Source organism: Aedes aegypti, chromosome 2 (genome assembly GCF_002204515.2).
Source record: "Aedes aegypti strain LVP_AGWG chromosome 2, AaegL5.0 Primary Assembly, whole genome shotgun sequence".
Classification (NCBI taxonomy): domain Eukaryota; kingdom Metazoa; phylum Arthropoda; class Insecta; order Diptera; family Culicidae; genus Aedes; species Aedes aegypti.
The window spans coordinates 159,329,969-159,355,056 of record NC_035108.1 but is presented as its reverse complement, the minus strand read 5'-3'; the positions used below and the strand labels follow the sequence as shown (position 1 = coordinate 159,355,056).

Genomic DNA, 25,088 nt, shown 5'->3' with positions numbered 1-25,088 from the left:
ATTGAGATCATAACACAGACAAAAACTTTTGAAAATTCTATCTAGATTGCTGGGGTGTTTAGGGCAGAGGCGTCTGGTCAGCCTGTTCAACCTGTTCATTGAACAGGTAGACCTTGTTTTTCTAACTTTCATTTGGTTAGCCCTTTGCATACATTGGGCACCACTGGGCTGAATCACTTTATCATTGGATCATTGAATATAGTTTTTGCAAGTGCTCACCGCATCAAAACAAAGGCGCCACTGTATATGGGATTTAACATGGTGACAGCATTGCTGTTCTGTCAAACACACAAGGCTACGGTAGCGCTATCTATGCTTTCAACAGCGGCCGTTATGGTTATTTTAATGATCCAGGTATCAGGTATCACAAGGCCGGCTCCAAAGGCACGTTCCCCACCACTTGGGAGATTTGTGCCATCGCCATATTTGAGCCTATTTCATCATCTACCCGATGGGAGAGGAAAGGGAAGGGAAAGATGGGAGGAAATAGGAGTGGGTCCCTTGAAGAGGGAAGATCGCATAAGCGAAATGAGAGCATGTAGCTCCATACCACAATGGGTTCGAAAAGCGCCCTAAAAAGGGCACTGCAAAACGCATGAGCGCAAAGAGAGCCTATAGCTCATTACCACAGCGGGTTAAGAATAACAGAATGTCCTGAAGATTCAGGCTTCTGAATTCAGTTTCACTTAAAATGTGTTTACCAAGTAATTGGAATCGCATTTGCGAAAAAACTGGACAGTTACATATCAGGTGATACGAAATTCCATAATCGGAGTCACAACTATCACACACAAATGAGTCAGCACGCTGAATATTTGCCATGTGATAGTTGAGTCGGCAGTGGCCTGTCAACGCTCTGACCAAGAGACTGCAATTCTGCTTTGACAGATTTGTTAAATACTTCGCCACCTTTTGAGATGGCTCAGTAATGTACAATTTTGTTTGACGACATGACTCCAAACTATTCAAATATTGCTTGTGCTGAGTTGCCGCCCAAGAATTTATCTTAAGCTTCACCCAGCACTTCGAAATTGGAATAGCCGGCTCAGGGCCAATGAAGTCATGCGATGCTCCATCGCGAGCTACCTCATCAGCCAATTCATTTCCAACGATGGAAGAATGGCCAGGTACCCATACAAGGTTTACAGAGTTGACTGAATTCAGTTCCTCAATTTGAGTTCGACATGCGATAACAAGCTTCGACCTTGAGTTGGCCGAAGCGAGAGCTTTTATAGCAGCTTGATTATCTGAACAGAAGTATATGACTTTACCCATAACGCGCTGTTGAAGTGCTGATTGCACTCCACACATAAGGGCAAATATTTCCGCCTCAAAAACGGTGCAGTTTCTACCAAGTGAGTAAAACTGATTCAGCATTAGCTCACGAGAATACACTCCTGCACCAGCTCTACCTTCAAGAAGGGAGCCATCAGTGTAACATACTATATTGTTTGATATACTTCTTTCCAAATAGCCAGACGTCCACTCTTCCCGTGAATCCCCCGTGTGATAAATGTCCTGTAAGGAAAGTGACAAGCAATTGTGAGATCACTTGGAGCAAGGACAATTTTGTCCCAATTCACCAAAAGTGGAAACAACGAAGTGTCGTCGAAAAGGGCCTCGAGCGCTGCTGTGGGAGTTGTAGAGAACGCACCAGACATCACCATCAAGCACATCCTTTGGAGATGGCCCAATTTTGATTGGATTGTTCTCACTTCGCCCTTTTGCCACCACACAAGACATCCATATGCCAATATTGGTCGAACAACTGTTGTGTAAATCCATTTGATATATTTGGGTTTGAGGCCCCAAGTTTTACCAAAGATTCGCCGGCATTGACCGAAGGCCATACAAGCTTTTTTGACTCTGAAATCAAAACAAAGGCGCCACTGTATATGGGATTTAACATGGTGACAGCATTGCTGTTCTGTCAAACACACAAGGCTACGGTAGCGCTATCTATGCTTTCAACAGCGGCCGTTATGGTTATTTTAATGATCCATTGTATTGTATAAACCTAAGATCTATTTTATAGGCCTTTTCACAAGACGTTTTAAATCAGCTGATTCCAAAGCTGTTTGACAGTTCTTCTTCGGAAATGACAGGCTCGTGTATGCACCGCTCTTCGGCAGATGTAAACAAATGCATACACGGAGCTGTCACATGGCCTATTATTTGTGTACTCTTGTTCGTCGTCTCATCCCGAGATGCGGAGAGTGGAACTGTTATATGCAGCAGCTGATGTTATTGTGGTTGTCTACCTCTCGGGCGGCGATGTCTGTCTATTTTCCGAGCCATAGTCCATTGTTCGATGCCTGGTTTGTTTGCCGTTTTATTTCGAATTCTGTGCAGGAACGCCTGTGAAGAGAGTCAATTTGCCTCAGTCGCTCTCCGACCTCAGTGGAGGATAGATGTGTTGGCTCCATCATCGCTCCATATTGTGAATCATTGAGCAACTGGGCCGGTTTTTTGTTGGGGTGGCTGGGAATCGAACCCATGACCATCCGCTTATCAAAGCGAACGTGTAGCTAACTACGCCACGGACCCCTCTAACCAGGTAGACCGTTTGAATCAAAATCGTACAACTAATTTAAAGAAGCAAATCAAATTCAACAAATCATAATATACCATGAGAGTTTTCAATATAGTGTGAGTTCTAAGCACTACAAAGAAAGTACAGTCTACTCTCCACATCTCGATATCGAAGGGATCATCGAGATAGGGAGAGATCGAGATTTTTGATGTATACTAGATTGAAAATCACTCCATTGCCAAGAAAATCAAAAATAAAAAGACGTAATTTAGTCTTCGCAAATTGTTTTGAATCAGTTCCCTAACCTCAAATCTACCTGTTCTACGTATTGAAATGTTTGAATTTTCCCAACGAATGCGTTAAATAGTCGATTTCAATCATTTATCTTTTGAAATATGTCAAAATATTATTTTTTAAGTAACGTAGAACAGGTAGAAAGTGAGGTTACGAGTCGCCCTGTTTTGAATCCCTAAAATTTAGTCTAGTAACCTTTGATAATGGGTATATGGACATACGGAGAGAATATCGAGAACGAAAATCACATCGATACCGTGACATGCTCTATTACCGTGAGGTTAAAAAAATTAAAGTTTCAATCGATCATATAAAAATAACGTATGATTATTTTCAAATATTTCATGTTTTATATAGTAGACCGTTTTATATACTTTACATAAAAAATATGATTTGAACCATTTTGAAAATTTTAAACATAGTTACAGTTGATATTGTTAAACATACCAGTGTTCCAAATACCGTGCATTTGACCCCGACTGCCGGGTCACATTTTGAAACATCTCTCAATTCAAGCCTAATTCTTCAATCCGACGTATCTGCAAAAATTAACAAATCGAAATTTGTTTTGCATGGGCTTGACAAACGCGTAATCTACATATTGAGCCTATAAAAGTATTCCTAAAACCATTTTTCGCTTTCTTGAAATAAATTTCAATTCTGCCCTATGTGCACTTTACTCAGTGTTTTAATTTGGCTACATACACCCTACGTTTCTAGAGCGACTCAACTGTCAACATTTTTCATTCTAGCACATACACCGTACATATGCTCATAGTAAAGCGACCTATATGCAAAATCAATACATAAAATTTTAATCAGCAGATACGTCATACTGTTTGGAAATCACTAAACATGTTGGAAATCGAGAAATTTGGATTTTCACAGCTGCAGCAAGCTGACGCGTCGGCAAACTGATGTGGAACACCATCAATATTCGGTTCTAGACAATATTTCTTACCAAATTTCTCACAAGAACTGTTCTCCATCTACTTTTCTTATTCACGGCTCCGTCAGGCGCTCCTGTTAGTTAAGATAAAATTGGAAACATTCGGAAACCAATATTCGTTGTATAGTTGAACGTAAAAACTAACTTTATTAAGTTTTATGGGAATTTGCAAACCGGTGTATGTGCAACTACAAAACAATACTGGTGTATATGACGTGACGCATGTGAAAAACGAACTGTCAAACCGACGCATCAAGCAAGGTGTATGTATCAATCAAGGTATGATATCGACGAACCATCAAGGTGTATGTGAGCAGCACAAAGCAAAAGGGTTTATTCGATAATTTTACCAGTTTTTCAATCTAATTCAAAACAAATCCAAATTGTTTAATAGTGGTTAGAAACAGTGTTCTTTTCTTCAACTTATAGTAGATACATAAATAGAAAAAATTCAAAACATTTTAAATAGGATTTACGCCTATTTGAAAAATCATGCTTCTTCTTCTTCTTCTTCTTCTTTCTGATTGAAGCCGACGTCTGTCAGCTTCTGTGATGGCCCAGTAACTCAGACTATATGGCCAGAATCGATGGACTTATTGTTGTTTGAGTGACGGCTAGTCGTTACTTTCTTCTTCTTCTTTGCTTACAGTTTTAACTTAGCTTGTTTTACGAATTCAGTTACCTCTTGGTATGTTTCAACGCATTTTGATTTGTACAGGTCAGTAAGGCTCAAATAATTTTGCTCAAATTGAAATTTCGATCGTAGGAAACCGTGCTTCGGGCAGTGGATTATTATGTGCTCAGACGTTTCGGGGACTTCACACATCTCACAGTCCTCGTCATCCGCTATCTTCATTTTCGCCAGCCAAAACTTTGAGAAATCGTGGCCGGTCATCAGCCGATTCGTCAGACGAATATCGCAACCGTTCATTTTCGTACCTTTGTACCATGGCTCCGAAGAGAAATCCGGACAAATCTCATGGAAGCGTTTACCCTTATCCTTGGAGTATTCTTGATACCATTCGTTGGATTCCCGTTGGGTTTGTATCTTGAATCTATGCAATGCATCTTTCAGAAAGAGTTTATTACCGTAGGTTGGTGCTACATCGGAAAGTCCTAGTTTCGCCAATTTATCTGCAATCTCGTTTCCTTCAACCGCTACGTGACTGGGGATCCACTGTATAGCCGTACCATACTCATGAGCGATCCGTAGTATTTCCACCACAATAGCTGGACCCACTTTCTCCTCTACTGCATCTTCTAACATCATGCACGCCGATTTTGAATCTGTGTATACCACACAGTTCTGCAGCTCCGTTTGTTGTATTAGAGACATAGCAATTCTGATCGCAGTTACTTCTGCTGCTGTGATGCTTGATTCCTGCTCCAATCTGTAGTAGTATCTCCTTTTACAGCTTTCCAGATATATGCCCACAGCGCATACGTTGCTGTCCTTCGATGCATCCGTGAAAACTCGCCTTCTTCCTCGGTACGTGTTGTTCATCGCGATTAGCACCAGTTGCTTCATTTTAAAGGGGTTCGTCTCTTTTTTCGTTGTATTCAATCCTTCTAAGCATGACGAGACTTTAACCGTTGCTTGGTGTAGTTTCACAACCGGCATGATATCGTCGAAGATTCCTTTATTTCGTAAGTATATTTTTTCCATATAACTATACTTGTCCAAATCTGGTTCGTCCGGGATGTTCAATTTTCGAAGTTGTTCTGCCACAACATTGCTTCTGTTGAACGATCTAGCAATTTGTTTGTTTGCTACCTCTTCTTGCCTAAGATGTAATGGCTGTTGTCCTGCCAGGGTTGTTAATGCGTTTAGTGGGGTACTTTTCGTGCAACCTGTTATTTTTCTCAAACACTGGTTATTCACAACTTGCAACTTCTTTTTATTCGTAGCGCTGGCGTTGTTCTGTACTGTGCATCCGTATTCCAAAACGCTTCTCACTAGAGCTTTGTATATGTTAGCCATAGTTTGAGGGTGTGATCCTGTTCTAACACCACTGATGATCTTCAGCATATTCAGGCGGTCCGTCACCTTCCTTACTACCTCTCTCGTATTTGCCCCAAAAGTTAAAAAGCTGTCGATTTGAACTCCAAGGTGACAATGGACTCTAACGGTTTCCACTTGAGTTCCATTTATCATGACTTTCAGTTTGCTGTCGCTGTTGTGGAAGAGCAATGCTTTTGTTTTCTCGGCATTTATTTTGAAATTTAAGGCGTCTGCAGTTTCAACGAATTTGTCCATATAGTTCTGTGCGGTATTATTTAACATCTCCAGTGTTTTACCTTTTACTATAATGCCAAAATCGTCGGCATACTGAACAAGAACAACGTCCTCATCTTCGATGCTATGTAGCTTTAGTGTGTAGAGGTTGAACAGTGTAGGAGACATTATGTCACCTTGAGGTAACCCGTTATTGATTATTCTGGAAATGTTGTTATCCCGAATTTGCAGGTTCAATCGCCTGTTACGCAAAAAGTTCGTTATCCAGATAACAAATTCATCGGGAACGCTCAATCTTACAAGGATGTCATTAAGTATGTTTGGCTTTACCGCATTGAAGGCATTGCTCAGGTCAACGCAAATTAGTGCTACCTTCATTCGTTGCCGTTTGAACCTTTTTACTTCGTTAACCACGAACTCTAAGCATGTCGTAGTCGAAAGGCCTTTCCTAAAGCCGAAGGAAGTTGCAGGCAGTATGCTTCTCTCATCTATGAAGGCATGGAGTTTTTCTAGTACAGCCGTGTTTACTACTTTTGTTATCGTAGGAACTAAACTGATTGGACGTTTTCCTGATGGGGTAGACTGATCGCGACCTGGTTTGGGAATCGCCACTATACGAATGGATCTCAATGCATCTTCAGGGAGACCTCTCTTCCACATTCTATTTAAATCTAACAATAAGTTTTCGACTACTCCTGGATTTAACTTCCGTAACATTTCGTATGAAATGCGATCTTCTCCTGGCGCAGATGGTTTAGACTTTTTCGCTAGGATTCTGTCCCATATACTCCTGTCTATTATGTCACCTATAGGTCGTGCTACAGGTTCTATCCACGGTTGTGGATCGTGTGGTCCGAAGTGTTCGTCGAGAAACGCTTCTGCTACTTCCTTATCGTCATACATTACGTTGTTTTCTTTTCTCCTTATTCGTTTCCCTGTCAGTCTACCAATTTTTTCCCAAAGTTCTTTAGAACTGGCGAATGGATTTATTTCTTCTGGGAACTCATTAAACTTCTTTCTTACTTCTTCTCTTTTTAACCTCTGAAAAATGGCTGCTTTTTTCTTAAATTCTAATAGATTGACTTGACTTGAGACTCGATTAAATTGCCTTCTTGCTTCTGTCTTGTTGATCCATGCTTTTTCAACCTCTTCTGTCCACCATTGCTTCGGCACCCTCGTGTCTTTTTTCCTATTTGCTTTACATGTCTTTTTGACTACTGGTATTAAATCCTCGACCTTTTTTACAGCTTCTGGATCCAGATTTGACATCGCTTCACAAATTCTGCTGTTGTTGTAGATGTATTTGGTTGACGACACATTTTTGGATTTTAGGACGCATTCGATGACCATATGATGAGAGCCTACACTGACATCCGAAACCTTCCATTGGATATCTGTGAACAGTTCCGCCGTACATAACGTGATATCGATGGCTGTGGGTTTTCTGTTAAGCTGAATTGGAACGAATGTGCTTGACCCATCATTTACTATCAAGAACCTGCTGCTATTGATCGTATCCATCAGAATATTACCCTTACGGTCGCACTTTTCGTTACCCCAAGCATAGTGATGTGCGTTTATGTCTCCTGCTAGAAGCACTTTTCTATGACCATCTAAACTTCTGATGATTTTGGCCATATCATCCTCGAAGACATTCGCCGGAATATCAGGACTGATATAAACCGATACTACTACTATATCTAGGGAGCATATTTTAATTCCGCATACCTGAGTCCAGTCTGATGTAGTGGGCATCGGAACTGTCAGGTAATTGAAATGGTTAAGTAGCATGATTGCAACTCCTCCGTAGTTGTCGTCTCGTGATTTGGCTATAAAGTGGTACGGTGAGATTTTATAACGGTTGCTTTGTTCCAAACTACTTTTCGTCCATGTTTCTGATAGCAAAACGATTTCATAGCTTCCTTTAACAAGGACTCGATGTAGCTCAGCTTTGTGTTTCTCCAAACTTTGGATGTTACATTGCATAATTTTAAGCGGATTGAATTTTGTTTTGAAAACGTTTGGTTTTCCTACTTGAGCTAGAAATGTTTACTTATCTGTACCTGCTTTTGCATTCGTCTTATTTTGACGCGTTTGTTCCTTCTACTACTGAATTCGCTAAGTTAAAATATTTCAATGTGCATTGCTTAAACTTACTTTTTATATCCTCTTGGTTTCCCAACTGCCCGAGGAAGTCAGTGTAAAACGTCATCATTGTAGATTTCGTCTTCTGACTAGCCGTCCACTCTGCCGTGCTGTGTGCTTCTCGCATTAGACTTTCCCATCTTTCCTTCTCGTTGCACCTTGATTCGTTGTTCAGCGCAACACCGTTCGTTGAGTTGCTTGGCTCTTCCATCAGCATCCGATTTCTTTCGTTGGTGGCTTTCATTGCATTCGTTGAATCCGTGGTTTGGTCTCCTTCTTTGCGTGCTCTCTTGACACCTTGCTTGTTGTGCTTCTTCGGTTGGTCCGGGTACGTTTTGATGGCTGGTTTGATTCTTTCTCTTTCTTGGTTAGTCCTCTGCCATTGTTGACGAAGGGATTCGCCATGTTGTGTTGCTGCGTACGATTCACTTAGGGCTGGAAATTCGCTGAAATCTTCCAGTAGGGCATAGCTGTTTTGCGTTTTCAAGGGAAAGCATTCTTTCGCTTCTGCAAAAGTGATTGCTGTTTTTGCCATCATCATTTTGATGTTTTTCTGTCGAATCTTCTCCGGACAGTTTTCGTCCAGCATCGTATGATCTTCCGCTCTGCAGTGCGCGCACTTCGGCTTATTTTTGCATTGGATAAATTCTTCCTCCGCTTCGTGTTGTCCAGCACATTTCTTACATCTTCGATTTCCCTTGCATCTGTCTTCGTGGTGGTTGAATCTGAGGCATTTACCGCATGCTGTTAGCTTTTGTTCAAATGGTCTTACTCTTGCACAGCAACAGAACAGTCGGATTCTGTCCGGAAGCATATTTGCCCGGAACCTCACGCTGATTCGGTTCGCTGGTATCTTTTGTCCGTCCACAAAACGGTTCAACCGTTTAACGCTGATGATAGGCACGTCACTTGCGATGTCACCCATGATTTCTTCCTCGCTGATGTCCGCTGGGACTCCATCGACGATCCCCGTTACGCTGACTAGGTGTAGCGGTACATATGCCTTGAAGTTGCTCGTTGTGCTTTTGTTGATTTCTTCGACTAGCGCATTTGCCCTCAAGTAACTACTGATGAAAACCAAAATCCGATTTCTTCCGACTTGTTTCATGTCCGTTATGCAGTGCTTGTACTGCTCCATTTTCCTTAGGGAAGATCCAACCGCGAATTTGTTTATTCTTTGTGCTCCATCGTTATTCCGCAACTCAAAATAAACCCGGTAAGGGCCCGTATCAACTTCCGTGTACACCACGTTAGCGTACGCCTTCTGTTGCTGTTGGTTTCCTTGTCGCTGCGCTGCTAGACTCATGGCTCCTGTCCAGTCATTTTGAATGTCCACATCATTGCTTTGGTTCGCCGGAGGATCCGGCGGCTCCTTCGTGTCGCCCATTTGAGGTTATGTTCCCTCTGGATCCCTCTCAAAATGGCGTCGTTTTCAATCACGTTTTTCACAATTGTATTTTTCACTGCTGATTACACGGATTTCGAATAGAATTTTTGCACTATTTATTCTCAACACTTCTTTTCCTTTCACTCAACTCAAAAAACTAATAACTTTCGGTGAAAATGACTCGAAAAAACGTTTTTCGTAAACAATCCGTAGATGCGCCCGTCCGTTATGCACAATGGCGAAAACTCGAATGAAAAAATCATGCTTGAATTGAATGAACGAAGCGCATCAAAAATAAAACTTTTGTATCAAACAACGTATTGAGGTTTGCATGATTGATTCGGGAAATAAAATATATATTTCACTTCGCCATTTTGGAATCATAACTGAAACACGGTATTTGGAACACATAAGCAACCGTGCCCTAATACCGTGTGTTGGCACCAGGCGATTACATTCTAACATTATTTTTGTGTGTTTGTGTGTGCAACTTTAGTTCAAGTTTGTCATGGCTTTCTAAATACTACTTAATGTGCTAACGTTTGTGCCAATCATTTAGAAAAAATAAATAATATAATATGTTAGAAATCCACATAATTCCCAAATACACGGTATTAGGCAACACACGGAATTAGAGCAGGTCACGGTATAGGGAGGAATCGAGATAAGGAAGATATCGGGATATGGAGAGTGAAAATGTATGCAGAATGAAGGGACCAAAAAAATCATCGACATAGGGAGAGATATCGAGATGTAGAACATCGAGATGTGGAGAGTAGACTGTAGTATAGAAATTGTCCCAAGGCGCCAAGAACGATCTCGTAGTGTGCTAAGTTCTCGCACCATTTAAAAAGCTCGCTTGATATCCACAAAACGAGCGTGGTACTTTACTAAAGACAGCGCAAAAGTTGAAAATATATGCCGTGAGAAAACGCTACTGTGCGTTCAACCTGTTCAACTGCCACTGTTGAACCAAATCCCATCAAGGTCCCACATACATTCACAGCTTAGTAATCTGTACACGCTCAAAAGCATACCTGTGTGGAAACAATCCGTTCAACGAAATTAATTCAACCATTTTCACTTTTTCTCTCCGAAAGATTCGTGCACGCTAAGAAGTATTTTGTTCGGAATAGATCGAGTGTCCATCCACACCTATTTACATCAACTTAGAAGTATATCCACATTATAACATGAGAGGTTTTATTAATTAAAATCAAATTGATAACAATTAAATGCATACCAAGCATATGTAAATTTGATTCATCCATTGTTAACCCTCTAATACCCAAATTTTTGTTTTCGATCTAAATATTATTTTTCGTTATCTAAAATCATTCTAAACACGGTTTGGGCAATGATTTATTTTTTTTCTTGATTTTTATTGTTTTTATTTTCGAACATCCCTATCCTTTTCAATTTTTTCTTGAAATCTCTTCTGGTTACTGATTTTTGACAATAATAAAAATTTGAGTTTTTACTATACTTTTGAAAATATGAATTTTTTAATTTTTTTCTGGAACATTTTTTATTTTCCGTGTAACTAACGGAAAAACAGATTTGAAATCATTTCAATACCATCAGGCTTTTCTTCTGTTATAGGTTGATCGTAGAAAAATATAAAAGGAACGATTTTTTATAATACACGTTAAATGAATCCCAGGCATTTGTAGGTTATATAAGAATACAATTTTTCAAACAATTTTCAATAATACAAAAAAGTTTCAAAAATCATAAAAAACTTTTCTTATATGCGTGTTATGAGTCAAGGTTTAGGCCAAAAATAAAATCATTTTAATTTCCAAGCTACGAAACAATACACAAAATTCCAAAGTGTACCCCGTCTAAAGGCTGGGTTGGGTATTAGAGAGTTGAACTAAAAAAAAAATCTGATCTTTGGTGAAGTTAGCGCAGTCAATATGAGTGTTTTTGGAGTATAAAGCATGCAAGTATGATGCTAACTTTCATGCAATACGAAGTCGCTTTCTTTTTACACGATCAACCGGCCGATTGAACAGGCTGAGGAAGATGATAAAAGTTCAGGAAGAATGTATATTCAATACAGTACCAAAATAACGGAATAACTGGCAAATGTAAACAAACTGAGTTTTATTCACCTAACAGTTTATTTGGTAAATTACTATCATATAATGCATAGCTGTTCGTTAAAAATAACGTTTTTCACGAAATAAGTGAGAAAAACATAAAGACACATTTGATATTCTCTTTCGATACGAACTGTGATGTGAATTTCGAAGTTTTTTATGGAATAAAGACATAAGAAGCATCTAATGAGACTCATAAGAAAATCCTGTGAACTTCCATCGATCATTGCGTTCATAATATAAATGGGTATAATATCAAAAGATACTCTTATGAAGGATCATAGATATCAACTATGGAATTCTTTAGGACCATTATGTGTTTGGAGAATCACTCTTTGGACTTAAAAAAATTAATATATTCATAAGATCTCTAATGATAAAGACAAAAATTTCTTGTGAATATCGGAAGTTTTGTGTTTCATACGAATCTTATGAAAGAGTGAAAACCAGTCAAGAAATCATTTCACAAGCGTTCTCTTATGAAATTCGTACGCAATTTCTGGCTCAGTGATAGCAAAACGGCGAAGCTGATGATAGTCAAACCAGAAGGACGAGGTCAGAAGGCGCAATCGCGGCTGTCGAACTGAAGGAGACGAAAACCCGAGGGGCGCAATGATTCCATGTTTTGATGAATGGCGCATGAAGTATTTTTATTTATTTTAACATGTTGTTCATAATATGAAAATAAATCAGAAGGTTTGCTACAAAAGTAATATTATAATGGATCATGCAAAAAATGCATAATGCGATTAAATCGATCGGAAACTTAATATGGAATTGAAATTATGAACGCATAACTTCAAATCGATTTGACTGAGAATGTATTAGCTTTCACATTCGCACTAATTATGACTCTGTATTGAATATAATGTATCAATTATAAAATTAAATTAATTGTTTTCTTCGTAGACTGCTCTAATTTCCATATTTTCATAATAGACGTTTACTTATCTGTTTTCTTTATAGTTTATTGTGGGATTTATGTAGTTTTTTTTAAAGAAGGATTAACCTATCTAAAGGAATTGTCGGGTCGCCACCGAAGCGGACGGCGTACAAATCATACGCGATGTGCTCTTAGACTGTATTCATTCAGTTTTCAAGTCTTGCGACACTCATTTTAAATCCACATCCAGCCTCGGTGGTAACGCGCAGATATGCGCGCAATTCAAACGCAACGTAAAAATTCTACTAGGTTTGATTTTTTTCGTACTTCTAGGACGCGAATGTTTCAAATTAGTTAACATACTACATACTAGTTAAATCTGAAACATTTGGTGATTTTTATTAACTCATTTACAGTTATTACAATACCCAATACACAATATTCACATATTATTTTTAAGAATAATGTTTTTTTTTATTTCTGCCGGATACACGAGATTAATATGCAGCTGAAAATATGTTCAAGTCAAGTAAAACGTATCAGGAAATTGTAAAAAATTAGATCACTGCAGTTATCTTACTAAATGTACGAATGCATATTTGTACATTGATACATTTTGTTGTTTCTGATATATTGTTTATTGTTTGTTTATTGTAAAGAAATAGCTTACATTTTAATTTTAATTTGACTGATTATTATATTTTGCAGATTAGTGATGTTAAAAAAATATCTATACAATTTAAATCATGCTCATTCACAAGCTATTTTCTTCCTCTCTTTTTATGTTTTTCCCTTAAAGCAGAGATTGAATCCAAAGATTTATATGATTTTTTGTTTTAATGTTCTGAATTTTTGTTATAAGATAATCCAACTTTGGTACCGGCACTCTATATGTTATAAACACACATTCATGTGTTCGGTAGTTCGTTATTCCATTTCTCCTCAGTTAATTTCAATTTTGTTTTATGTTTTCAAATTAAGATGCATAAAGAACAATCCATTTGCCTTTCATGTATTCATGTTAGCTACACAAAACATCTTATAAATATGATATGACACCCTATCTAGAATATGCTAATGTGAAGCAGCGCATCTGTATAGTAAACTAGACCAGATAGTAGAGTGGCACGCTCTGTGGTCTCAACTTCCATTCACTCCACCAGCAGCAACTCTGCTGACGACAGAGTTGAATAACCGACGACGCGTACACGGTCAGCATTTTGGGTTATTTAACTGCAATAACCTAAGTTCGTAACAAGGTAGGTACAGCATTTTCTATTCTCTCTCTTTCATGGCTTGTTTCTGGGGTACTTGCCAACTGTTGGATTTGTTTGAATATATACTTTTACTGCTCGGCTTTCATTTTCAAGGATTTGCATACGTCTAGCCTCTGTGTGGTAGCACCGCCACACAACGCAACAACGGTTGACAATTATCTCCAAGGCGAAGGCAGCCGAGATTTGATCGAATGTGCATTTAATGCCTCTAGCTAGGCAAACTTCTTTTTTCGCTTCGATTCGAATGTCTATTTTGGTGCATATTCAAATCGCTTTTAAAATAAAGTCAACTGTCTTGGGTGGTTTGCTTTTGATTGCTCGATGCTTCACGTTTATGCAATTTGTACTTGAAAAATGTACAATACTGCGTATAATGGAAATGCGTTCCATGTGGTAAAAGTAGCCAGTGAGAAAATGTTGCTTAGAGTTTGTCTTCCCGTACATGTTCATAAATTTCTAATACATTTCTGTTTGTCATAATCACTCATAATTCAAATTGGCATATTTCAGCGTACTATGGACAAGACTCAGTTTTCCAAAGTTCTATGGGACTGCCTATAAATGTACATTAAATAATGCAAAAAAAAACGATTTTAAAATGTAATATACTCAATTTAAAAAAAGCCATGTTTGATTTGGATGAAATTTTGATTTAAAATCCTTTTCGGGACGAAATTGCATTATTATTGTGCTGAATAATAATTTGAAGCGCCTCATTTAGGACCGGAGTCACATAACAGTTTAACTATATGGGTAAGCGTGGTTTACGGCTTAAGCCATGGTGAAGAGATCGGCCCTTAGTCTAAAGAACAATTTTGCCAAAAACAACAGCTTTCTAACGGATCTGCATCGCCCTATATAAATTGAAAAAATGTCAGTGCTAACTAGTGCCTTTTATTTTATCGAGCTATCCAAGCATGTTTGTCCCAACTTTTGCAGATTGTGATACAATCAAAAGAAAAATTGCCATGATAACCAGCATGACGTGATTAATCAGTTATTTTAAACACATAAACGAATTTGTTTTATGGATCCTGTTCGATAATATGGCAATGTTTACCAACACGGAGAAAGTCCTCGAAAATTGTAATACAAAGTCTATAAAATCGATATGCGAAATTGTAGAGCCTTAGAAAAATTATTGAAAACATCAGAGCCGCTAACAGATAAAAAAGTTTACGCATGAGTAAAACTGTTCCAAAGGAATTACATGCCACCTCGTCCGCTGAGCAGAAGCAACTGAGCTGGATGTAAACAAAAATCCAATAGGATGATAAAGATCATCGGAATCTTCTTTGAGCCGAGTCCCAGCAAACGACTTCGGGTTTTGTTTATCACATGTATCAACTTTTGCGCCACGCTTCAGAAGACGACCGCAGGCACAGAATCGCGGCTAGTCATTCATGTTTTGGTTTCGCTGTCGGCCGACAGAAAACGGTGTGATGTTTGTGGTAACAAACAGAAGCAATCACGAGTCACGAGAACCCGAACAGTGACCATAAAAAATGTAAACAAAAATACTTTGAAAAATATTCGTATATTATCGACTTCCATCAGCCAAACGCCAATCCGCACGAAACGGAACGAAAGATCGCGGCCTTGTTCGTCGTGTTATCCAACACATATCCACCGTTGAAGTTTCGTTATCATCATCATAACATTTCACTCGTGCCAACTCGCCCCGTGTTGTGCTTTTTGCGCACACACGCACACACATTAGGATGAGCTCAACGAGATAGAGACGACGGAACGGCACTGAGCTAACTCTTATAGTAAACACTATATGTTACGCATATATTTTTGCACTATTGGATTTTCATATAGTATTAACTTGAGGGCGGAAGAGGTAACTTCAAGTTATATGCAACGCATATGATGAGGTGCTGGAAGGAGCATGATAGTATTATATGCCAACCATTTAATATCTGCAGAAGAAAGGTGTGTACAGGTTTTATATGAAAACGCAATATATTCAAATGAAGCCCGGCGGATTGATTATATGCATTTATTAATGTAACAAATAATTCGAATGTATGTTTCAAATATTAATAACAAGGTGTTTTTACTGCATATTCAAGTTTTATTATTTTTATTTCAACATTCACACCAATTTTATTTACATATATAATTATATAATAAAAAGCATGTTTTGCCATGGGGCCTTCCTTAGCCGAGTGGTTAGAGTCCGCGGCTACAAAGCAAAGCAATGCGATTCCCGGTCAGTCCAGGATCTCTTCATAATGGAAATTTCCTTGACTTCCCTGGGGCATAGAGTATCATCGTTCCTGCCACACGATATACTCTCAGTTAATAACTGTGGATGTACTCATTAGAACACTAAGCTGAGAAGCAGGTTCTGTCCTAGTGAGGACGCAATGCCAATAAGAAGAAGATGTTTTGCCATAGCTTGGCATGGGAGACACTTTCGCTGATATGGTAAATCTCTTCCAAGGAAACTAGTGTGATGTTCAATTGGCTTTGCCGACCGGAAGAAAAATCTCGAATCTATCGTGGAGGAATAAAATGTGTTTTATTAGAATTCCGTCTATTATCCGAACTACTGATAAAATATTTACCTTTGAAAATACTTCTACTGGATTTGATGTTTTATGTCGTTTGTACTTGTCTTCCAATTTAGAAAAAGTTACGAATCTAGGAAATAGATTTCTAAATATTAGCTGTCTTAAATTTCCTTGTATTTTAATGATTTAATCACCTTTTAAAAGAAGTCAAGAAAGTATAACACAACTTTACGTACAAACGCTCCATTTTTCCTACTGACATCTCGATCATATTTTTTACAGCGCATACCAGCATATAACATTTAACGAGGCAGTCTGTTTGGAAAATTTAAATGCGAAGCATATACCAGGTAAATGCTTGCGGCATATGATACATGTATGAACCCAGCATCTTTAATGTTTATTTGACCCTTGTTGTATTCTAATAGCTTAACGAATGATGAGTATAGGAGTGTTTTTGGAATGTACGTGTAGCGCAGAAGCTATAGCTTATATGAAATTTCTGATAGAATAATCTGTTCAATTTATTTCAGTGGGGAACGTCGAAAGCAGTGTCCATTCGTTGTACGAACGAATGCTGGCCTGGCAGCCGTCGTCTACGCTATCGACTTCGTTGGCAACCGATGGCAACGAAAAGCAACAGAGCGATGCAAAATCAAACATGGCGTTCGGGTGCAGTGATGCCAGATTCGCTGAGCTGTATTCAAGCTCTAACAAAAAAAAAACTGAATCGAAATAACTCCAGTATTTATCTGACCAAATCGACTATTTTTCTATTATTAATTCCACTGCTATTCTTTGACTTTTAGCATCATACAAGCACTAAATAAGTAGAATTCTTGATATCCATAGTAGAAAAATTCCAGCATGACGTCTCTTCGGAAATAATATTTAATTGAGCACATCAGTCAATGTTATGGATCTGCAAAAACAACTTTTACCTGAATGGAGATGTTGAAATTTTGAAAATAAATTTTATCCAAGCCTTTTTGGAAATTATCTAATTTTTTTAGTAATGTAACAATATGTTAATTATTAAAAAAAAAACATTTTAGGTAACGCACCAAAAGGCATTATTTTAATGTAGCATCATCAACTTCGCTTCTCCTTTTTTCGGTGTGATACCAATCGTTTTCCGGCCGTTCTCATAAATAGTGCGAGAATTGGACGAACTGAGAGCACTATGCATTTTGAAAAAATATGAGTATGAAAGCCCCAGGCGATTATATGATTTTAACAACTACCAGAAAGTAGCTTAGCATGCTTGGTGTATACATCATTAGCATTAAGCATTTCGCACAAATTCGTAGGTGGTACAGTCCTAGACCATTGTAGACCATTGGGTTGCCTCCTTCCCGTCCGTTACCAAAGTCAGAGATTTGGGATTAACCTCTAACTCTTAGACAAGATTGACGCATCTTCCAATAATCGAGAGCTGTACTTGCCACGTCCGTGCGAAAGCTGAGGAATGGGAAAGGATGATTAATTGAACACCTACTTAAGAAAGATGCAGCGAACTCTACGACCTCTCATAGGTGTTACGGGATGTTGTGGAATGTTGATGGAAAGGGTAGTGCCATGGGATACGTTTGGTAGACGTTGGCAGACAAATGAATTATTTACGCATTGCGATCATGCGCTGCTGATTAGAACAAACTCACCAAATTCCTTTTTCGTATATCCGCGCAATCTGTCGCTCCTCTAATAATGACAATAGTGTGAGCCGTAACTAAGCACTGCAGAGTGCCATTACAGAGCACTCTCGAGCAAAACGCAAGCAAATCGAATAAAAGTAAAAAACAAAACTTCACACAACATCTTCAGATATAATCTCCGATAAAAAACACATCTATCACTTCGAAAAACACGTGTCCACAAAACATTTGCACGTGGCGTAGCACCGCCGAATCTAATTTTCACCAGCGGATTCGAAAAAAAATAAAAAAGACTAGCATGCTTGGTGTATACATCATATATATATATATATATAAAATCCCAGAGTTCACTAAGGAAGTAAATTAACGAATTTCATAATTTTCCCCTTATGAAGCGTTGAAAAATCTATAAAAACCTATTTCAGAAGGCTAATATGGATTTCATACCGTTGAAATGATAATCATAATTGATAACATAGTTAATTATAATGAACGTTCACAAATTTATTAGTAATGTCATTAGTAATTTCGTTAATGATACCATCTTTCATAAGGCTATTATCGATTTCATATTAGTTCAATAACAACCATAATTGCGAAGCATGTTATACCTTATTAACGTATATCAATTTCATTAAGCCACCTCATGAAGCACATAGCTCTCATTAGTGTGAAAAACTCATAAGGTTGTTATTATGAAAATTTGTAAATGGAAGCATAATTGGACACTGATTGCGGATTCATTTACTCAAGCATCGTATTTTTGTTTAGAATATTTTCAAAGATAATAGGTTGGTAATTTTTCAGATTATTTGAAATTAATACGGAATTGAATTTTCTGGTAGAATTTCATAGAGAGAACAGTCACTCGACTGGAGAGCAGCATGATAGTAGACATCTCATGGATTTTTTATTTTTCGTATCTACTCGATATGCAATAATACCAGGTCCGTCGCACTCGGGCTCAGATTGGGTACCACTTCTAGTACTGCATTCGGTCCCTCGGTAGTGCAAAAGGTACCCAAGTTTGACACATCGCAGTACACTTTTCACGGCATTCTAGATTACCTTATGAGCCATAAAATTTTGGGCATTTGCAAGAGACATGAAGGTCTTTAATTTGTCTTTGATAATACTATATAGTACATTACACTGAGGCAAAAATCTCGCATGATTTTCATAAGATCACACTAATGAACGCGTTTTTTATTATTTTTTTGTTGGTTCATAAGACACTTGTGTATTTCATTCGACGAGATTGAGATTCATAAGACAAGTGTAATTTTTTCATAACAATCAATTCAAGCATAATTCTTCAATCCGACGTATTTGCAAAAATAAACAAACCGAGATTTGCTTAGCATGGGCTTGACAAACGCATAATCTACATATTGAGCCAACAAAAGTATTCCTAAAACCATTTTTCGATTTTTTGAAATAAATTTCAATTCTGCCCTATGTGCACTTTACTCAGTGTTTTTAATTTGGCTACATACACCATGTGTTTGTAAAGCGACTCAACTGTCAACATTTTCATGCTAGCACATACACCGCACATATGCTCATAGTAAAGCGACCTATATGGCGAATCAAAACATAAAATTTGAATCAGCAGATACGTCATACCGTTTCCGAACCACTAAACATGTTGGAAATCGAGAAATTCGGATTTCTACAATTGTAGCTAGCTGACGCGTCGGCAAACTGATGCGGAACATCATCAGTATTCGGTTCTAGGCAATATTTCTTACCAAATTTCTCACAAGAACTGTTCTCCATCTACTTTTGTTACTCACAGCTCCGTCGGGTGCTCCTGTTAGTCGAGTTGAAATTGGAAACATTCGCAAACCAATATTCGTTGTAGTTGAACGTAGAAACTGTCGAATTAACGAACTCTATTAGGTTTTAAGGGAATTTGCAAACCGGTGTATGTGCAACTTCAAAACAATACTGGTGTATATGACGTGACGCATGTGAAAAACGAACTGTCAAACCGACGCATCAAGCAAGGTGTATGTATCAATCAAGGTATGGTATCGACGAATCATCATGGTGTATGTGAGCAGCACAAAGCAAAAGGGTTTATTCGATAATTTCACCAGTTTTTCAATCTAATTCAAAACGAATCGGAATTGTTTAAGAGTGGTTAGAAACAGTGTTCTTTTTGTCAACTTGTACAAGACAAAACAATAGAAAAAATGCAAAACATTTTAAATAGGATTTAAAATGCTTTACAATATATTGCATCGCATTTTTCTCGAATCCATCCAAATGTTAGATACGTCGATTTGAAAAATTATGCTTGAATTGTCAATGTCATAAGAACGCTTATGAACCCCATTGCTCATCATTGTGAAGAACCACGTGAGGCAAATTTTCTCATTTCACTATCAGAAATTCAATATGGCTTCCGAAATGGACGTGTTTGCTGATTTGTCGTTGGCTGACTCCGTTTCTAATGCATCAAAGGGTAAATATTTTCTATTTATCATCAATTCCGCTGTAACTAATACTTTCTTCCGAACAGATTAAGGAATTGGATCCAAACAATAAGATTTGGGAATGAAAATTCAAAACAATTTGTATGACGCGTAAGAAATCACAAACCCCCCTCATCCATTAATCCGCCCCTAACGTAAACCTGCAACAATTCAGGCGTTCTTCACAACTTTTCTCAATAATGTTTCGCTGCTATGATATACTTCTTTGCGTTCAAAATAGGTTAGCCAACTAGAGAAAATCGAATTTTCATCCATTTTGTCGTATCGCAAATCGATTCTAATGCTTACAGTAAAGTGCTTTGATCGAATTGCGGCGTGACAAAATGGATGAAAATTTGATTTTCCCAAGTTGGTTAACCTATTTTTCAACGCGGATTAGTATTATTCATTCATTGAAATTTATAATCTAAAGCTCAAATTACACAAGACAGTCTTATGGAACCAAGAATGGTTCAGAACGTAATTCATAAGACTATCTATGGATTTTGTTATCATGTCAATGATGGTTCATAAGATCATCTTACGAAATTCCTTCGAAGTGTATTATGGAAACAACATCTGCCGAAAACCATACGATGGTCTTATGAATTTCAAAGATTTTTCTTGTGTCGTAATTCCATAAGCAAATCTTATGACAGTCTTACGTTTGCTTTCCTCAGTGTACTGCATAATATGCATATTATTATTCTAAATCGGCCAGCAACACGACAAAGCAGATGGAAATTCGATTTCTACACGTTAGATTATCAATAACCTAATATTAAGTCAATTGGGAATTCTGTAAATATTCAGAATGAAATGTATTGCCCACGATGTATAAAAAACGAATAAAGAAATAATAATTAGTGTTATAAAAAGCAATGTAGTTTAAACTACTGAAAGAAGAAATTCTTAAATTATTATATCAATAGTCATAAGGCTGTTTTATGAAATAAGCAAGACACCACATGGCATGATTTAGATCAATTCATAAGGTGAATCAATGAATCAATCCGATTTCTTGTGGTAAATAACATAAGGGACAACAATGGATATTCATAGTATTTTTGCTTGAGTGTTGTCCGTCTGTCAGTAACATTTTGACATGTTTCGTTGAACACTTCACAAGCAATTTAAGATCACCACAACAGTCAATTTGAACGTTAAAACATATCAATTGTAAATTGTGGAACACTACAACAGCTATTGGCGATTAAATGTGAAGTTATGTTGCGAAAGTTTAGCAATATCAAATGAATATTTATTTACGCTTTCCTGTGCTTTAAATTACCAATTTATTATCAATTAAATGATTGTGGTGATTTTTCTTCCTAAATTATCATATGTCACTTTGACTGGGATGCGCTAATCACCATTCTAGGACAGCGCCATCTTCGCAATTTAGCTTTGCGTTAGATCACCAATATGACAGAACAATCTTAAGAGTTTTCTGGAACATTGTTCTTCTCAATTCGTAGAATATTCTTGAACTTTTCACCATTGTCGTTTTCGTTTTTAGGAAGTTGATCGGTCATCATTTCCAAATCAGGATCAAATACTAATTCGACATATGCAAAAGTGATATAAACATGAATGAGATAAATGTGCGGCAATTATTCGAGTTTTTTTATTGTAATTTACAGTAAAACCTCCATGAGTCGATGATTCCTTCATTACAACTGTTATTTCGAAAGATGACAATCAGGCAACGCAGAATTCGTTCTCGACTAGTTTTCAAGCACAGGCAAAGCAAACGAAGGAAAACATCCCATCTGTAGTGATCTATGATCGGCAATATATCACAAGTTGTAACAAGTTTGGTAAATCAGAGCAGCGAACTAGAGCCCCAAAGAGAGCGATGGTAAAATCAATTTTTCTCGCTTGTTTACCATCGGGGGTAGGTGTTTTATTTTACTGGCAAGATAAACAATCCCCGAACATCCGATAGCAATAATGTCTCCCGTGTTTGGAGCTTGTTTAGAGGGGTTTTATCATGCTCTGCTATACCTCCGATCTAATGATAGCTATATCAGTATACGATAAATAGTCTATCATAATATGCAGCACATCATGGTTGTTACAGAGAGCAATAAGTGAGCAATTCTCTCAATTTTCTCAGAATTCAATCCCTGATGAAAATATATTATAGAAATGTTTCACAGCAGAAGAAACACTACAACACCTAAGACTGTTTTTACTTCATATCAGAACATTACAAGCATTAAAGCCACGTGTTCAATGGACTATACTTTTAGGTGATTGTGCGTTCATTAGTGTCATGCGCAATGTAAATCTAATATGAATTTGTAAATAACTCACTAACCATAGAATTAAGTAATGAATTTGAAACACAGTAACATTTTATAAACTCTCACGAGCTCTACTGAGAGCATAATACAAAAGGTAAACTTTCAGCCTGACCAAAGAAACAGCAAATATATTCAATCAGTAGCAAATATACCATCCGGGAAATGGCAAGCAAGGCTATACCCGGTTGGTTTTTCATTGTTGTCTGCATTCATCGAATAAAGTGCCGTGTACTAGTAGAGTGAAACATATTCGTCCGAAATCTATATCCATCCACGGAAGGCGTGAAATCGTAAAATGCGTTAGTGAATCCACGAAACTGATCATTTGATCAATCTATGCTGATCGTGACGCCTCAGAAAGGCCTGTGGATATAGTCTACATTCTACTTTTGGTTAAGAAAGTGAAGAAAACTGGTGATAGTGTTTCCTAGTGCCAAAGTGTCTCCACTGGTTTCTGTGCGCCGAAGCACGAACATAAAGAAACACCTCCGAATCAAGGCAAATATCGAGTCTGCGTTTTGTTGTGATTCTGTATTCCGTTCCGCAATGTTACATTTCACTTTACTCCATTCAATGAGCTTAATGATTTTTGAACCATTTTTAATCTGAACGATGTGCAGATTAGCGGGTTACAAACAAACCAAAAAGTGTTCAGAATAAATGTGGTCAAACCAACGGGGGTTCCCGGTACTTAAAATCAGGTTTATAGTGGTAAGCTCCATCGAAGTTAATACGCCAATCGCGTATTATCCTAGATTTTACTATAGAATAATCGAGGCTTGCAACGGAATTTTCATCAAGCAAAATATCTTTTGTTAAATTTTTGCTATACAAATCAAATGAAAAAGCTGTTTTGTGCGACGCACGATCTGGGACCTATTTTTTTCTTAGCGCTCATCGCGATGGATGCTACGCAACACTGTTCCACGCTACACTTCGTTGCTGTGACGTTGAAAACCAACGCGTGCACTCTTGCACAGTCTTGCTACATCAACCAACTCGATCAGTGCAAGCGTGCGGATGAGAGCGATAAGAGAAAAATCAATCTACGGGAGAGATATATTTTGCTTGCTCTTTTGAACCCTAGCGCCTTCAGCATTACCACGCTTGGGGTATGAAAGCAGGTCAGGTGCGATTTTTCCGATTTTTCAGGCGGCTGTCGGTAGGAATTTTTTCAAACTTGGCACTTAGTACTCGCGCGGCTATTTTCTGTACAATACTGTTTAAAAACCTCGCTTTTAACATACAGTATTAGCACGGTGGTACTTTCAAGCGATAGTCAATCAGATGACAACCTGAAAATTAACTCAAGAGCGGTCCATCATCGCCAGCATCTTGACGCTTATGGTGTGTTTTAAAAGCGAACATGTTTCATGATGCGTGCACTCAGTACACGATGCTACCGATTTTTTTAATTCTATGTAAAGATATGTAAGCTATGATTACAGCAATATTAGCTAGAATCCAGTGCATTATAAATCGTCACTGATGACCCCCAAAGCTAGAATTTTTATACTCAATTTTACAATTTACCATGATGATGACTAATCGTTAAAACTGAAAAATTGTTGGTTGAGTTGATAAATTAAACTAAGCAACTCGATTAGCATATGAAATGTTAAAAATTTGTATCAACTGAAAGACCAGAAGAAAATTGTATTTGAAAACGACAGTCAGTAACCACTGGTTTATTAACTTAAAAAAATTGTTTGAACCCAAAGTACCTAATAATAAGATAAAATTACACTAAATTATAAGTGCACACACAGGTTGATAATTAGACCACGCGACGCCTCTGCTTGGATGATATAAGATTTATAACAAATCCTAAATTAAAAAGCTTAGTTAATTTCTCTCAGCTGGACTACTGCATGGTCATTTATAGTCCATGGTAAATGTTCGTATTGAAACAATGCTCAATTATTTATTTTATTTCATATTTTACTACCAAACATTATTGCAGACATTGAAAGTAGAAATTTTATTACCATAATCACAACCCATATGTGTTTTGAAATTATAAAAAACTACTGATTATATTTAAATACAGAGTATATCAATGCTCTCCACTCATTCAAGTTATTTTTTATTTTGATAACAATAAACTACTTAAAAGGATCCTGTTTTGTGTATAAGTCTAATATAAATTCAAAGATAATTGAATATTGAGAATTGAGATATCAAAATTGTGGAGGTATGGCCTAGGGGCAAGACACCTTTAATAATATTAGCAGGATTATTTAAGATTAGGAAAGTATCACCTAATCTTGTACTTGTACTATGGTGGATTTCATCGAGTTATCTATGATATAT

At 37.6% G+C, this 25,088-nt stretch overlaps 1 protein-coding gene across 1 annotated transcript in view; it reads right to left on the bottom strand.

Annotated features, from left to right (window-relative positions):
- Nucleotides 1-25,088, bottom strand: part of LOC5577892 (deformed epidermal autoregulatory factor 1) — a 38,560-nt gene that overhangs the window by 8,742 nt on the left and 4,730 nt on the right. The gene's annotated exons all lie outside the window — the stretch shown is intronic.